Source organism: Nicotiana attenuata, chromosome 9 (assembly GCF_001879085.1).
Source record: "Nicotiana attenuata strain UT chromosome 9, NIATTr2, whole genome shotgun sequence".
Taxonomy (NCBI): Eukaryota; Viridiplantae; Streptophyta; class Magnoliopsida; order Solanales; family Solanaceae; genus Nicotiana; species Nicotiana attenuata.
In genome coordinates, this window is record NC_031997.1 from 50,035,676 (window position 1) to 50,048,687 (window position 13,012).

A 13,012-nucleotide genomic window follows, 5' to 3' on the forward strand; every position below is an offset into this window, starting at 1 on the left:
ATAACGCTCTTCCTTACTGCGCTATACGGATTTTGTGGGCCCACAAATAATTGTTCTGGGCTTAACTGACATAACAATAATTCAAATGGGTATAGCGCCCTTATTTAAGGCAGTATACGTCAAAAAATTCGACCCCCGGATTGGTTTTTTCCTTATTTAAAGACGTTAAGGATTTTGTAAAAATCCATTTAGAAATATTCTCAAGTCTTGTGAAATATTTCTTCGTTAAGTTATTTTGCATTTTGTCATAATGTCTGAAGAGCAAAGAATTAGGGTTTCGTTATATTGGGAGGGTGAGGTTGTGGTGGTGAATTAGGCCTGGGCATATATCGGGTAAAACCGATAACCCGAACCGTTAATTGCTTATTGGGTTATCGGTATCGGGTTATTGGGTTAATGGTTCGATAACGGTTTAGAATTTTTTCACTATTGGGTTATCGGTTCGGGCCTCGGTTTGCCAATTTTGCTAATGGGTTAACCAATAACCCAATAAGAATTAATAAAATTACGACTTTATCCTTATGTATATACAAATGCTAGGGCTTCAGTTCATTCTCTCCTATTCGTTCTCAACCGAACTCTTCAGTTGCTTCATCTTCATTCTTCATAGACCTTTCTAGTTACTCCTAGTGTAAGTCTTTAGTATAGTATATGTGAATTCTTCTCTTTTTTGCTTAACTCTAGTGAATTGTCTTCTCTTTTTTGCTTAACTCTAGATTGAGTTATCTTATCGGGTAAACCGATAACCGAACCGATAATGATCGATAATCGATTAACCGATATCTTATCGGTTTATCAAATTTGTAAACCGATAACCGATATGCTAAACCGATAATATTCATAATCGAACCGAACCGACCGATGCCCACCTCTATGGTGAATAACTCAGTAAGCTATAGTTTATCTCCACGGTGTCATGTTAAGTTGCCACTTACAATGGAGTATGATACATTGGTATCGTTGTTATGTAAAAAAAAATGAGTGTGAGCAAACGTTAGGTGAATATTAAAGTAATCGGAAGATATCTGTATTTTGTGACTCCGCAAGGGGTTGCTTTTATGCTGAGTTTAACATCGAAGACAATGAAACTCTGAGAGATTTTTTGAGGACTCCGGATGAATACCCGGGATTTATTGTGATAAAACTATTGGAAATGTATCAAGGCTGAAGACATTCGCAATAATGAGGTTGCGCAAAGTAGGGATATCCCTCAATCATCGGGTGGTTATTTTGGAGCAATTTTAGCCGAACAGGTTCCGGCTGAAATAGTTTGGCCTGATCTAAACTTATCTCCAAGGGCGAATGAGGAGCGAGGAAATAATTTCTCCCCTAGTTTACATAATCCACAAGCCGAGTGGTAATCTTTAATTTTTCTTTGTGCTACGATGTATATTTTTATGTGTTGAATTTGTATTAACACTCATATATTCCACAGAGGGTACCGACCAGATATGAATTTTACAAGTTATGAACCAATGGCCAGTTGGAATATGCCTAGTTTTGGTATGTTGGATCATGGTGGTCCATCCGAGAGTCATCATCAACAAGATAATATGCATCATGGGATATCAACACATATGATTTGTAAGTGAATATATAAAGTTGTATGTAAAGTTTGGACCAATTTGAGTAACTCGTTATTTTGTTGGTTGTGCAGTGAAAACGTGCAACTTGATGGTCATGTCCTTACTCAATTTCCCGAAGACGACATATTTAATCGGGATCTGGCAGATGCGCAGAGTCAGGAAGAGAATAGTGATTATGACAATAATGCCGATGAGTCTAGAGATGACACACTCTTCCCTGGCGAGGGTGATGAGGAGGAGGAAGAGAATGTTGAACTTGATTTGACGAAGGAGCATGCTCCACCTTCCGTTAGACCAAGAGTGTACGAGTCCCACGTGCCGTTTCATTCAAGGAGATTTTCTACCTTGATCATTTTCCAAGTATGCTGAATGTGGATGCCCTCAAAAGGGATATTGATGAAATTCGGACAGCAATGTGGGATGAATCTAGTCCAACGGTGCTGTCAAAGGTCATGCTTTTTCCTGATAAAGCGCGCCTAAGTAGGGCGGTGAAAATGTACAGCGTAAAAGAGTGTCGTGAGATGATGGTATGGGAATCATCTCCGGATGTATACAAGGTTATTTGTCGTAGATGGTTTACGGGTTATAATTGGATGTTGCGTGCGAGGAAGAAGAAAACAAGTATGCGGGTTGTGGGATTGGCACCCACAATTGTGAAATTGACACATTTAGTGGGAATCACTTTAACTTGGATGTTGACTTGATTTCTCTTGTCTTGATTCCACACATTGAAGCGTCCATAAGGTACAAGATCAAAGAGTGTATTACATCTGTCCACCAGGAATATAGGTGTACCTTTACCAAAAGAAAGGCATTTCTCGGGCGCAAACGTGCGTTTGAAATTATTTATGGTAACTGGGATAAGTCATTTGCATCTCTACCCAGGTACATGGCCGCATGATAACACTTTAACCCCGGGATTGTTGTTCAATAGAAGCTTGAGTGGATACCAAAACATATATTCAGTTGTGTGTTCTGAGCATTTAAACCAGCAATTGATGGTTTTGTGCATTGCCGGCCAGTAATATCCATAGACGACACTCATGTCTATGGAAAGTATGATATTAAATTGTTGATCGCCGTTGCAGTAGATGCTAATGGAAGTATATTTCCCATAGCTTTTGCTATTTATGCCAATGAAAGCCAAGAGACGTGGATACTATTTCTGAACCACTTGAAAGAGCACGTTGTCAGACAACGTTCAAGTATTTGTCTAATATCTGATCAGCATGGAGAGGCACCTGAAGTCCAATTTCCATAAGGCATATCCCAACAAGAACTTGCACGATTTAATATGGATGGCTGCAACATATCACAAAGAGTGCAAATTCAGGAGGCTCATGGAATCGATCAGGCAGGAAGACGAAGGAGCCTATCATTGGTTGATGCGACGTGAGCTTGACAAGTGGACATTGTATGCGGATGGTGGCAGACGATGGGGAATTCTGACTACAAATGTGTCAGAGTTTTTCAACGGGTTATTGAATTCTGCACGTGGATTGCCTGTCATTGCCATGGTGCAGATGTCATTCAAGCAGATGGCGGAGAGGTTTGTTGAAAGGGCTAGAGGTGCATCGTCATTGATGGAGAGGGGTGTTGAATTTATGCCAATATCAATGAAAAGATTTGAGAAATAAAGAAGGCGAGCACATTGGCTTCATATTTACAATATTGCAACGAGCGAAATATTTTTGAAGTTCGCACCGTTATCCATCAAAACCGGGGGAATAATACACATACCGTAAAGGAAGCTAGAAGGTTGTGCTCTTGTGGAAAATGGTCCATCTACCACATGTCGTGCTCGCATGCCATGAAGTGCTTTCAACATACAGGTATCGCGGCAACAAGCTACGTTGATAAGGAATATAGTATTATTACATACTTAAACACCTATAGTGGACAGTTGCAGCCAGTGGGTGTTGAGCATTATTGGCCGCCGGAACCATTTAAAATGGTGTGTAACATTGAGTATTTGCGTCAGCGACAAGTGCAAAAAAATGCGTATAAGGAACCAAATGGATGTTGGTGATACCGTTTATGCGCGTAAATGTGGCATATGCTCGCAAATAGGACATGACCATCGTAAATGTCCTTCAGCTGGTTTGGTGGCGGTGGTAATTCAGCTCCCAGTGAAAGTTCATCTAATGTGACCAATTATCAAGGATACCCGTAGTATTTTTTCCAGTAGTTAGTTTTAATGAATGTATGTACATGTTCATCTTGCAGAATGTATGAAATAAAATTATGTTTCCATTGGTATTAAGTATTTTTTATATTTAGCATTAATACTTAAGTACAATAATTTAACATACAACCCAAGAAAAAAAACCAATTGTCATTCGCCATTATCGTCGTAGTCTGGCATTATTCCATTGTCACTGTCTTCAACTTCTTCGTCAATATCGTGTACGTACCCTTCGGGACCGAGTGTATCGTAATCTAGGCCCCGGCTGACACACACTTCTCGCATTTCATCGCTATCATCAAGAAGACCACTTTCTTGATTTCTACAACAATATGGGACACCTACGTCCAACGTCTGTGATAGAAACTTAGGTAGTCCCTCCCATTCGACAACTGTTGGGAAAACAGGACAATCATTGTCTTTATGCAATTTATCATTTTCTAATAAATCCAAGTACTGATCCTCTGTTCCTCCCAAGAAGTTAAGATCATCCATTGCATGATAAATAGCTAGTGCATTTTCCATCTCTAGAATCTCCTTCATCAGATGCGTAATCACTTTTTGTTCATCTTTGTGTATGTTTGTTTAGAAGGTTGCAGATAGTGCTTGTGGCACAACAAGCTCATGCCAACGACATAGTACTTCGTAATCACATTGTTTTGAGTAAATGGGAACCCATTGTAGTTTTTCGCCCTAAAGTCGCATACCTTCAGGCTTTGTAGAATGCGCTTCGCCCTCAATAATGTGTCCTGCAACTTTGAGATCAGTGTGTATATTGATATGTTGATTTTCCAAGGTACGCAAAACACCATATCACTTGTCATCATTCAAGTCAGTGTAGCTATCTAGCATGTTTCTTTCAAGGTATGGATCGATAGTGCTAAGACGTGATCCATGGGGATCTGTTGAACTACCTTCACCCCTTTGCCTCTTTTTGAACCACTTGTTAAATGTTAGTTTCATTTTTTAATGGATGTTGTTATGTTTATTCAGAAGGTCTTTGAAATACGTAACTTGGTTCAGTTTAAGAAGCTTTCTTTTACCCGAAAGAATCATTATCACGGGAATCATAGCGCGATGAAATACCACATTATGTGTATTGTCTTATCGACCTGAAAAAGTTATCGTTCTGGAAAAGTTGTCTTATGGAAAAGTTGTATTGTACCCTAAAGAATCATTAGCACGCGAAGCATAGCGCGGTGAAATACCACGTTATGTGAATTGTCTTGTCGACCCAAAAAAGTTGTCGTTCTGAAAAAGTTGTACTGTGGAAAAGCTGTATTGTACCCTAAAGAGTCATTAGCACGCGAAGCATAGAGCGGTGAAATACCACGTTATGTGTATTGTCTTGTCGACCTGAAAAAGCTGTCGTTATGGGAAAGATGTATTGTACCCTAAGGGATCATTGTCACACGAAGCATAGCGCGGTGAAATACCACGTTATGTGTTCTTTTCTTGCCTATAAAAGCCTAGAGCATTTAGTTATTATTTGCATCAAGTAGAAAAAACTTTTCATTAATTTTTGCATTTGTTTTGCATTAAGAAATGTCTGGACGTACTGACGTACGTATTTGTTATTATGGCAAACTTGCGGTTTTGAAGCCATGTTGGTCAAATAGTGATGTGGGGCACAGCCGCTAGATATGTCAACGACCTATAAGTTATTGTTTTGCAAAAAATATTTGTTAATATTTTTTATATAACATGTTAATTAATAGTGTTGTGTTATAATCTCCATTTGTAGGACGGAATCAATGTAGGTTTGAAGAATGGTATGATGAACCCATTTATCAGGAATACTACAAACATAGTTTGCAATACGTTTGGAATATGACCGGTGAATACGAACTCCAGATCTTTAAGATGCAACGATAACTTGCGACAGTGGAAGAGAAACTAAAAGAGGCGAAGAAGTAAAGAATAGGTTGGAAGAGAAATTTAAGTGGTTGAAGCAGAGAATAATGGGCGATAGTGACTAAACAAACACATGTATGTGTTGAATGTAGTATTTTATCTTTATATTTTCATTAGTTGTACCGAATTTAAATTATGTTAAGTTGCTATGTCTGTTTTTGTGTTGTAGTATTAAAATAACAAAGAACCCGAGAAATAAAAACATAAAGCGCATATAATATAAACCATAAATAATGTTGCTATTATTTACTGAATGTCATATGTACATAAAATAATAAAAAAATCAATGTGTCCTACAGCCTTTATGCTTTAAAGCAGCCGCTAGCCTGAGGCGCATCCCATCACGCCCGGCTATACTGTCAAGATCATCCTCATCACTTCGCCTCTTTATCGGAGGATGCGCTGCAGCATGATCATCAGTAAGGTTGGCAGGCTTGGTAGTAACCTACAGAATAATGAGATATTTTAGCATATGAAATATATATTAGTAATGTACGTCTTAGATAAAAAAATTAAAATGTCTTACCATGATCTCAGTGGGCTCCTGAATATAATCATCCGTCTTAGGCATGTCAGTGTCGCACAAAGTGGCCTCCGTGACGGGCGAGGATGATGGCTTCAAAAAAAATAGACTTTAGATATTTATGAATAATCAATGAGATAAACACAAATATAAATAATAGTAATACAAACTAACCAAATCTTGTGAAAGATCCTCAGCATCCCTCGGTGATGAACCATAACTTTGTCGGCGCCCACTATCCACATCTCGTAGCGGACAAACATCAGCAACCGTCAATGCCTCTAGAGGGTCAAAAAATACTCATCCCAGTCTGTGAGGTAATGGCCGTGCCCGCGATCAACAATGGAGCTGACGGGAACGCCTGCGAAGTCCCTGGAGTAAGCCCCAGGCTAAATGAGGGCATATCACTAGGAGCACGGTCTGTCTTAGGGTGGTCACCCGGCTGATCAACTCCAGCATCCTCAACAGGTGCCTAAATGTCCCTTGCTGGGGAACACCTCCTCGCCGACCCCACGGCCTCGTAGGACACCCCTATCTCTCTAGGAACGCCTCCCGCATCGACCACGTTCAGGCTGCACTGCTGGCCTATGATGGTACTGCTCTGGCGCCACATAATTAGCATCGCATCTTAAGCGCTCATCATCTCGGGCTCGCTGCAATGTCCGGACAGCCAGATCTATAACCTGCCGGCCATACTCGTGCAAAGCGGCCGATCCCTCGCCGGTATGCTGCTGCATCTATAGTCCCGACCAGTAGAACAAATGTAGGCTAATAGCATGCACAACATGTAAAATATTAATTACCGAACACTAGGTTAACGTTATAAATAGGTATACCAAATAACATACCAGCGCCTCATGCCTCCCGGCGTATGAAACGAATCGATCACCAGCACGATGAACGGGATTTCCAATGAAAAGTCAGGTAATGCTACGGTACCAGCCCATATACTCATGCTCACTATTCATACGCTCTGGTGGAGGGGGTGGTGGAATCAGGTCATGCAGCTGGTCCCAAATCTCGATCTGCAACTCTAGCCATGCCTCATATGTCTGGTCAACCCTCAAACGATCATCCCGCTGGTTGTTACGGCCCGAATTTCCCACCCTCGGGGGTCATGATGGCGCCTACTCGTAGAAGCTAGGCAAGCCACGAAATGTAGAAATCTTAACTCGTTCATTTGATCCTTTTTAACAACTTAAAATAAACAGGTGATCAATATTAAAATAATTGCGGAAGATGAAATCAAACGGAAGACTTAGTCAAATTAAATACCAAAATCAGTACAGAAATACCAATATATGCCTCTACCCAGAAACCGGTGTCATAATATCCACGGACTGTCCATGAGTGCTACATACAAGGTCTGAAAAAGGAGATACAGTCTATCTCGGAAACAAGTGAAAACAGAACATAATCATAGGTAGAAGAGTGCGTCGGGCCTGCGGACGCCTGCAGGACTACCTTGGACTCTCTGACTGGACTGAAGGCTGGCTCCCAGAATGCTACTGCCCAAATGCTGCTCCGGTATCTGCACATAGTGCAGAGTGTAGTATCAGCACAACCGACCCATGTGCTGGTAAGTGTCTATCCTAACCCCGGCGAGGCAGTGACGAGGCTAGGACCAGACTCCAGATAAACCTGTGCAGTTATATAATATACGACGAAAATAGCAGGAATAAACAATTTAAATGGGAGGGGGTACATGCTACGGGGAAAATGTCAAATACAGCAGGAAATAAAAGAGATATGAGAGAACAACTCAGAATCTACAACAAAACAATAATAATATTGTTGCGGCGCGCAACCCGATCCAATATAACATTGTTGCGACATGCAAACCGATCCATATTTAGTATTGTTGCGGCGTGCAACCCGATCCATATATAGTATTGTTTCGGCGTGCAACCCGATCCATATATAATATTGTTGCGGCGTGCAACCCGATCCATATATAGTATTGTTGCGCCGTGCAACCCGATCCATATTTTCATATACCTTTAGCAACAACCATACCAAGAGTCCCGGCAAGGATCAACAATAAACTACACTATCCCGGCAAGGGATCAACAATGAACTACACTATCCCGGCAAGGGATCAACAATAAAAGTAAATACGTCCTGGCAAGGGAGAATCATCTATAACCAATCTTAACTCAACCTCTATTCATCTCAGCTAACATCAATATTCAAATCATAAGTAATTCCCACGAGAACATAATTAATCCTTGCTCAATATCGAGAATCATCAATTAAAGCATCCGTAGTAACACATAAGAACACAACAATATCAATTTAAGACTCACGGTCATGCTCGACATCAACGTATAGATACTCGTCACCATGCCTATACGTCGTACTCAACAAGAAGCAATTAGCAAATAGGACTCAACTCCTAATCCCTCAAGCTAAGGTTAGACCGAACACTTACCTCGAACTTCCACGGGCAACTCAATCCTCCAACACCGCCTTTCCTTTCGAATTCGTCTCCAAATCAATTGTATCTAGACATAATCGACTTCATAACATCAATAAACGCTAAACAATCCAATTCCAATGTTTAATTATGGCTTTCTAACCATTCTTCCCAAAAAGTCAAAAATTGACCCCGACCCCACTTGGTCAGAACACGAGGTTCGGACCAAAACCCGATCACCCATCACCCACGAGCTCGAATATATAATTAGTTTCAAAATTCGACCCCAAAACGAGGTCTAATTCACAATTAATCAAAAAGCCCTAACTCTACCCAAATCCCTAATTTTCTACCCTTAGACTCATGTTTTAGGCCCAGAAATCTAGTGGGTGTTGATAAAAATGGAAGAAAACAAGTCAAAGTTTACTTACCTAAGAGGTTATGGTGAAAACGTTCTTCAAAAAATCGCCCAAGAGGTGTGGAGAAGAAGAAGTTTGTAAAAAACAGTGAAAATCCCGTAATGTGTTCTGTTTTTTGAAACTTAAATTAACTGGGCGAAATTGGTCTTCGCGTTTGCCATGAGTCAGGCCTGAGTGACCTTCGCGTTCGCGTACGTAGGCTCGCGTTCACGGAGTAGTAACTTCTCGAGCCTTCGCGTTCGCGTCCAAGTGGTCGCGTTCGCGCAGGGTATAGCACCCCTCCCCCTGCCTGGGCTCACAAGCCATCGTGTTCGCGTGTGCTGTGTCGCGTTCGCGGAGGGTACCCCCTCTCAGCCTCGCGTTCGCGACTCCAGCTTCGCGTTCGCGTAGAAGAAGTTTGGCACCTCGGAGATTCGCCTTACGCGTTCACGAGTGGACCCACGCGAACGCGAAGAACAAAATCCCTGGGCACTGAACAACAGAAAACGTGCAACTTTTCACAAGTCCAAAACCTTCTGAATCACATCCAAAACTCACCCGAGCCCTCGGGGCTCCAAACCAAACGTGCATACTAACTCAAAAACATCATATGAACTTATCCGTGCGATCAAATCGCCAAATTAACATTATTAACATCGAATTAAACCTCAAAATCATTGCATTATTCCAAAACTTCTTAAAGCATCAAATTTTCCATTTAAAGTCCGAATCACATCAAATGACATCCGTTTCTCACCAAATTTCACAGAGTCATCTCAAATCGTATATAAGACCTGTATCGGGCACCGGAACCAAAATACGGGCCCGATACCAACATGTTCTAATCAAATTTTATTTCCAAATCCTTTAAACAATTTCAGAAAATAATCTTCTTTAAAAATTCATTTCTTGGACTTGGGACCTCGGAATTCGATTCCGGGCATACGCCCAAGTCCCATATTTTCCTACGGACCCTCCGAGACCGTCAAATCATGGGTCCGGGTCCGTTTACCCAAAATATTGACCGAAGTCAACTTAATTGCATTTTAAGTCAAAATTTCAATATTTCACATAACAGCTTTCCGGTTACACGCCCGGACTGCGCACGCAAATCGAGGTAAAGATAAAAGAGGTTTTTAAGGTCTCGGAACACAAAATTCAATTTAAAAGCAAGTGATGACCTTTTGGGTCATCACACTGGTAATGTGTCCTAATCTAAGCGGGCGGTGGAGGTACAAGCTGCGGTCGACCAAACTGGCGAAAGACTCGTTCGGTGGCATGATGCTCAACAATATCGAGACACGTCAACGGGACGAAAGAGCTCCATATAAGTCGGTCGGTCGAGCAATAATCGGGCAAATCGGCTATTAGCTTGTCGTCGTATGGCCTCCAAATGAAATATTACGTAAAAACAGGAACTGTAAGTATACGCAACACATGTAAATCCAGGCCAAGAAACTTAAATATACAATTACATGCGTGACCTCCGGCAAATCCAACAAATCCCTGTAATAGGGGAGATTATGTCGAGCCTCGTACTCGCGTCCGTATCCTCGCCTATGAACCCACCTCCTAGCTAAAGGAGAAACGGTGGAGGTGGTGTACCCGGAGCGATGGGTGGTAGAGGTGGCTGTAACTGCAGGAACCGCTCCCATGCCCAAACCTAATATACAATTTGGACATAAATTTTAAGGTATATTTTATGATGTATGTTATAATGAAGAGAGTATTTGACTATATTTTCACCTGCAGCAGCGACAAAAATCCTGCAACGTCTCGCTGGGTGCCCATGCTCGCCCGACACATCTGCCTATACAAGTAACCAAGAACAACAGCACCCCAGCTGTAATCACGTAAATCATCTATCCGCTCAAGATGATGAAGAAATCTCAAGCTGACTAGGTTTCCTGAAGTATTCGGAAACAATACCCCTCCAAACATAAGCAGCAGCAACAACCTCGTGTAACGGTTAATATGAAGATCCGGTGTATCATCCGTAATGTCAGCATGCATCGCCTCCAGATGTAGTCGGACGGGCGTCAACTATAGACGACTAGCCCCAACCAATGCAGCCTCATCCTTGGCAGGAAACCGCTGAGCCGCTGCAACATTGCAAGTACTGATCTCCCGTATACTCTCTCATGGCATGCGACAAAGCAACGGGATATCCATCAACCGGCATGCCATATAGAACCTCCACGTCCTGCGGTGTGATAGTGGCCTCGCCAATGCGCAAATGGAATGTGTGCGTCTTCGCCTGCCACCGCTCTATCAAAGCCGTGATCAACGACCATCCAGCTACAGCCGGCCCATCTCAACAATCCTATAAAAACTCGTATCCTGAAGGCGTCTGACTATATGGGGATGGAGATGGCGGCCCCTAAGAAAGTCCCACATATCGTCTACTCTTCTGTCACGGAATGTCTGGGCCAATAACTATCCCTCCCATATGTAGGAAGACCTATGCTCGGCCTGTAGCAATAGTAGCTCTAGCGAGGCAGGTCTGGGATGCAAAGGCAGAACCTCTATGACGACTACTGTAAATTGAACATTATTAATTACATTATTTTTCTTTTTCATTGCTTAAATATATTGCAATACCTTTAATATTAAATTTTATTCGATATTTTTACTATATTGTTAATTAGGTTGATACATTTTCAATATTATAATTTTATAGTTTATATGTTACTTTTATTATTTTATATGTTTGTTTGTTACTCACCTATTTTTTACTATAATAAAATTAAATAATTAATTTTCATAACTATACCAGGGCGAAGGCATGTGTCTTATAGGGTGGTCAACTGACCACCCTTCGTTGGAAAATTATACTGTGTATATAGGTAAAATATTAGGTTTTAGAGGTATATAACATATATTGAACACTCTTTGTCGGAATTTTTTTTCCACTTATTTCAAATTTGAACACCCTTGAAGAAAATTTTGGGTTCGCCACTGAACTATACAATATTCAATTTTTAAATATTCACATTTTGGTTCCGGACATGATATTTGAGGCCTAGTAGCACCTATCCTGAATTATTATGTTCATGATGACAAAATTTTTACAATTTATCATTCAACAAGTATGTTATTTTGTATGTTAGTTTATTATTGTATATGTTAGTTTATTACTTTATATTTTAGTTTTATTGTCTTATATGTTAGATTATTATTTTATATGTTTGTTTGTTATTCACTTAGTTTGTACTATAATAAAATTAAATAATTAATTTTTATAACTATACATGATTTAATTATTAAATATTCATATAACAACACTTAGTTTGACAAATATTGTTGTTTCCTCATGTTATTTTGTTACGTTTGTTGACTAGAATTGAAGATAGTTTGTGTTTGAACTATCAACTTTTTAACGTATACGAGATACTTAAATGATTAATTTCTATAGCTACAAGGATACTACGCTAAAGGGCACTATGTTTTACCACGCTAAAAGGGAACTACATTACAAATACGAACACTACATTAGGCCACAAGATACCACTACATGGAATCAAAGTAATAACTTAACTATTTTACTAGTCTTTTAGCAAATAAGTAATCTAAATCGGATAAAAATAACAAATCAATTTAATCACAAAACAATCACGAAAATACATATACCGCAGTAAAAAAGTGAATAACTAATAATATTTTAAAAACTAATAACAATTTCTCTATTTTACTAATTTTTTTAGCACATTAATACTATAGTCCGGATAAAAATAACAAATTAGTTAAATGGCAAAACAATCACAAAATAACATATAGCACATTAAAAACAACTAATATGCAATTTTTATATGAGTGTTAACAAAACTAAGTAGGAATACCTCGATTTAAAAAATTTTAAAATTTGAAGGTTTGAGCTGAAACGAGAAACCCACTCCGAGATAACGCCTTAGCTAGGACGTGGTACTGAGAATCTATATTTTTTGCGAGACCGGTGGGCTCCACTAGAGCTTTTTTCGTCAACAATGGGGG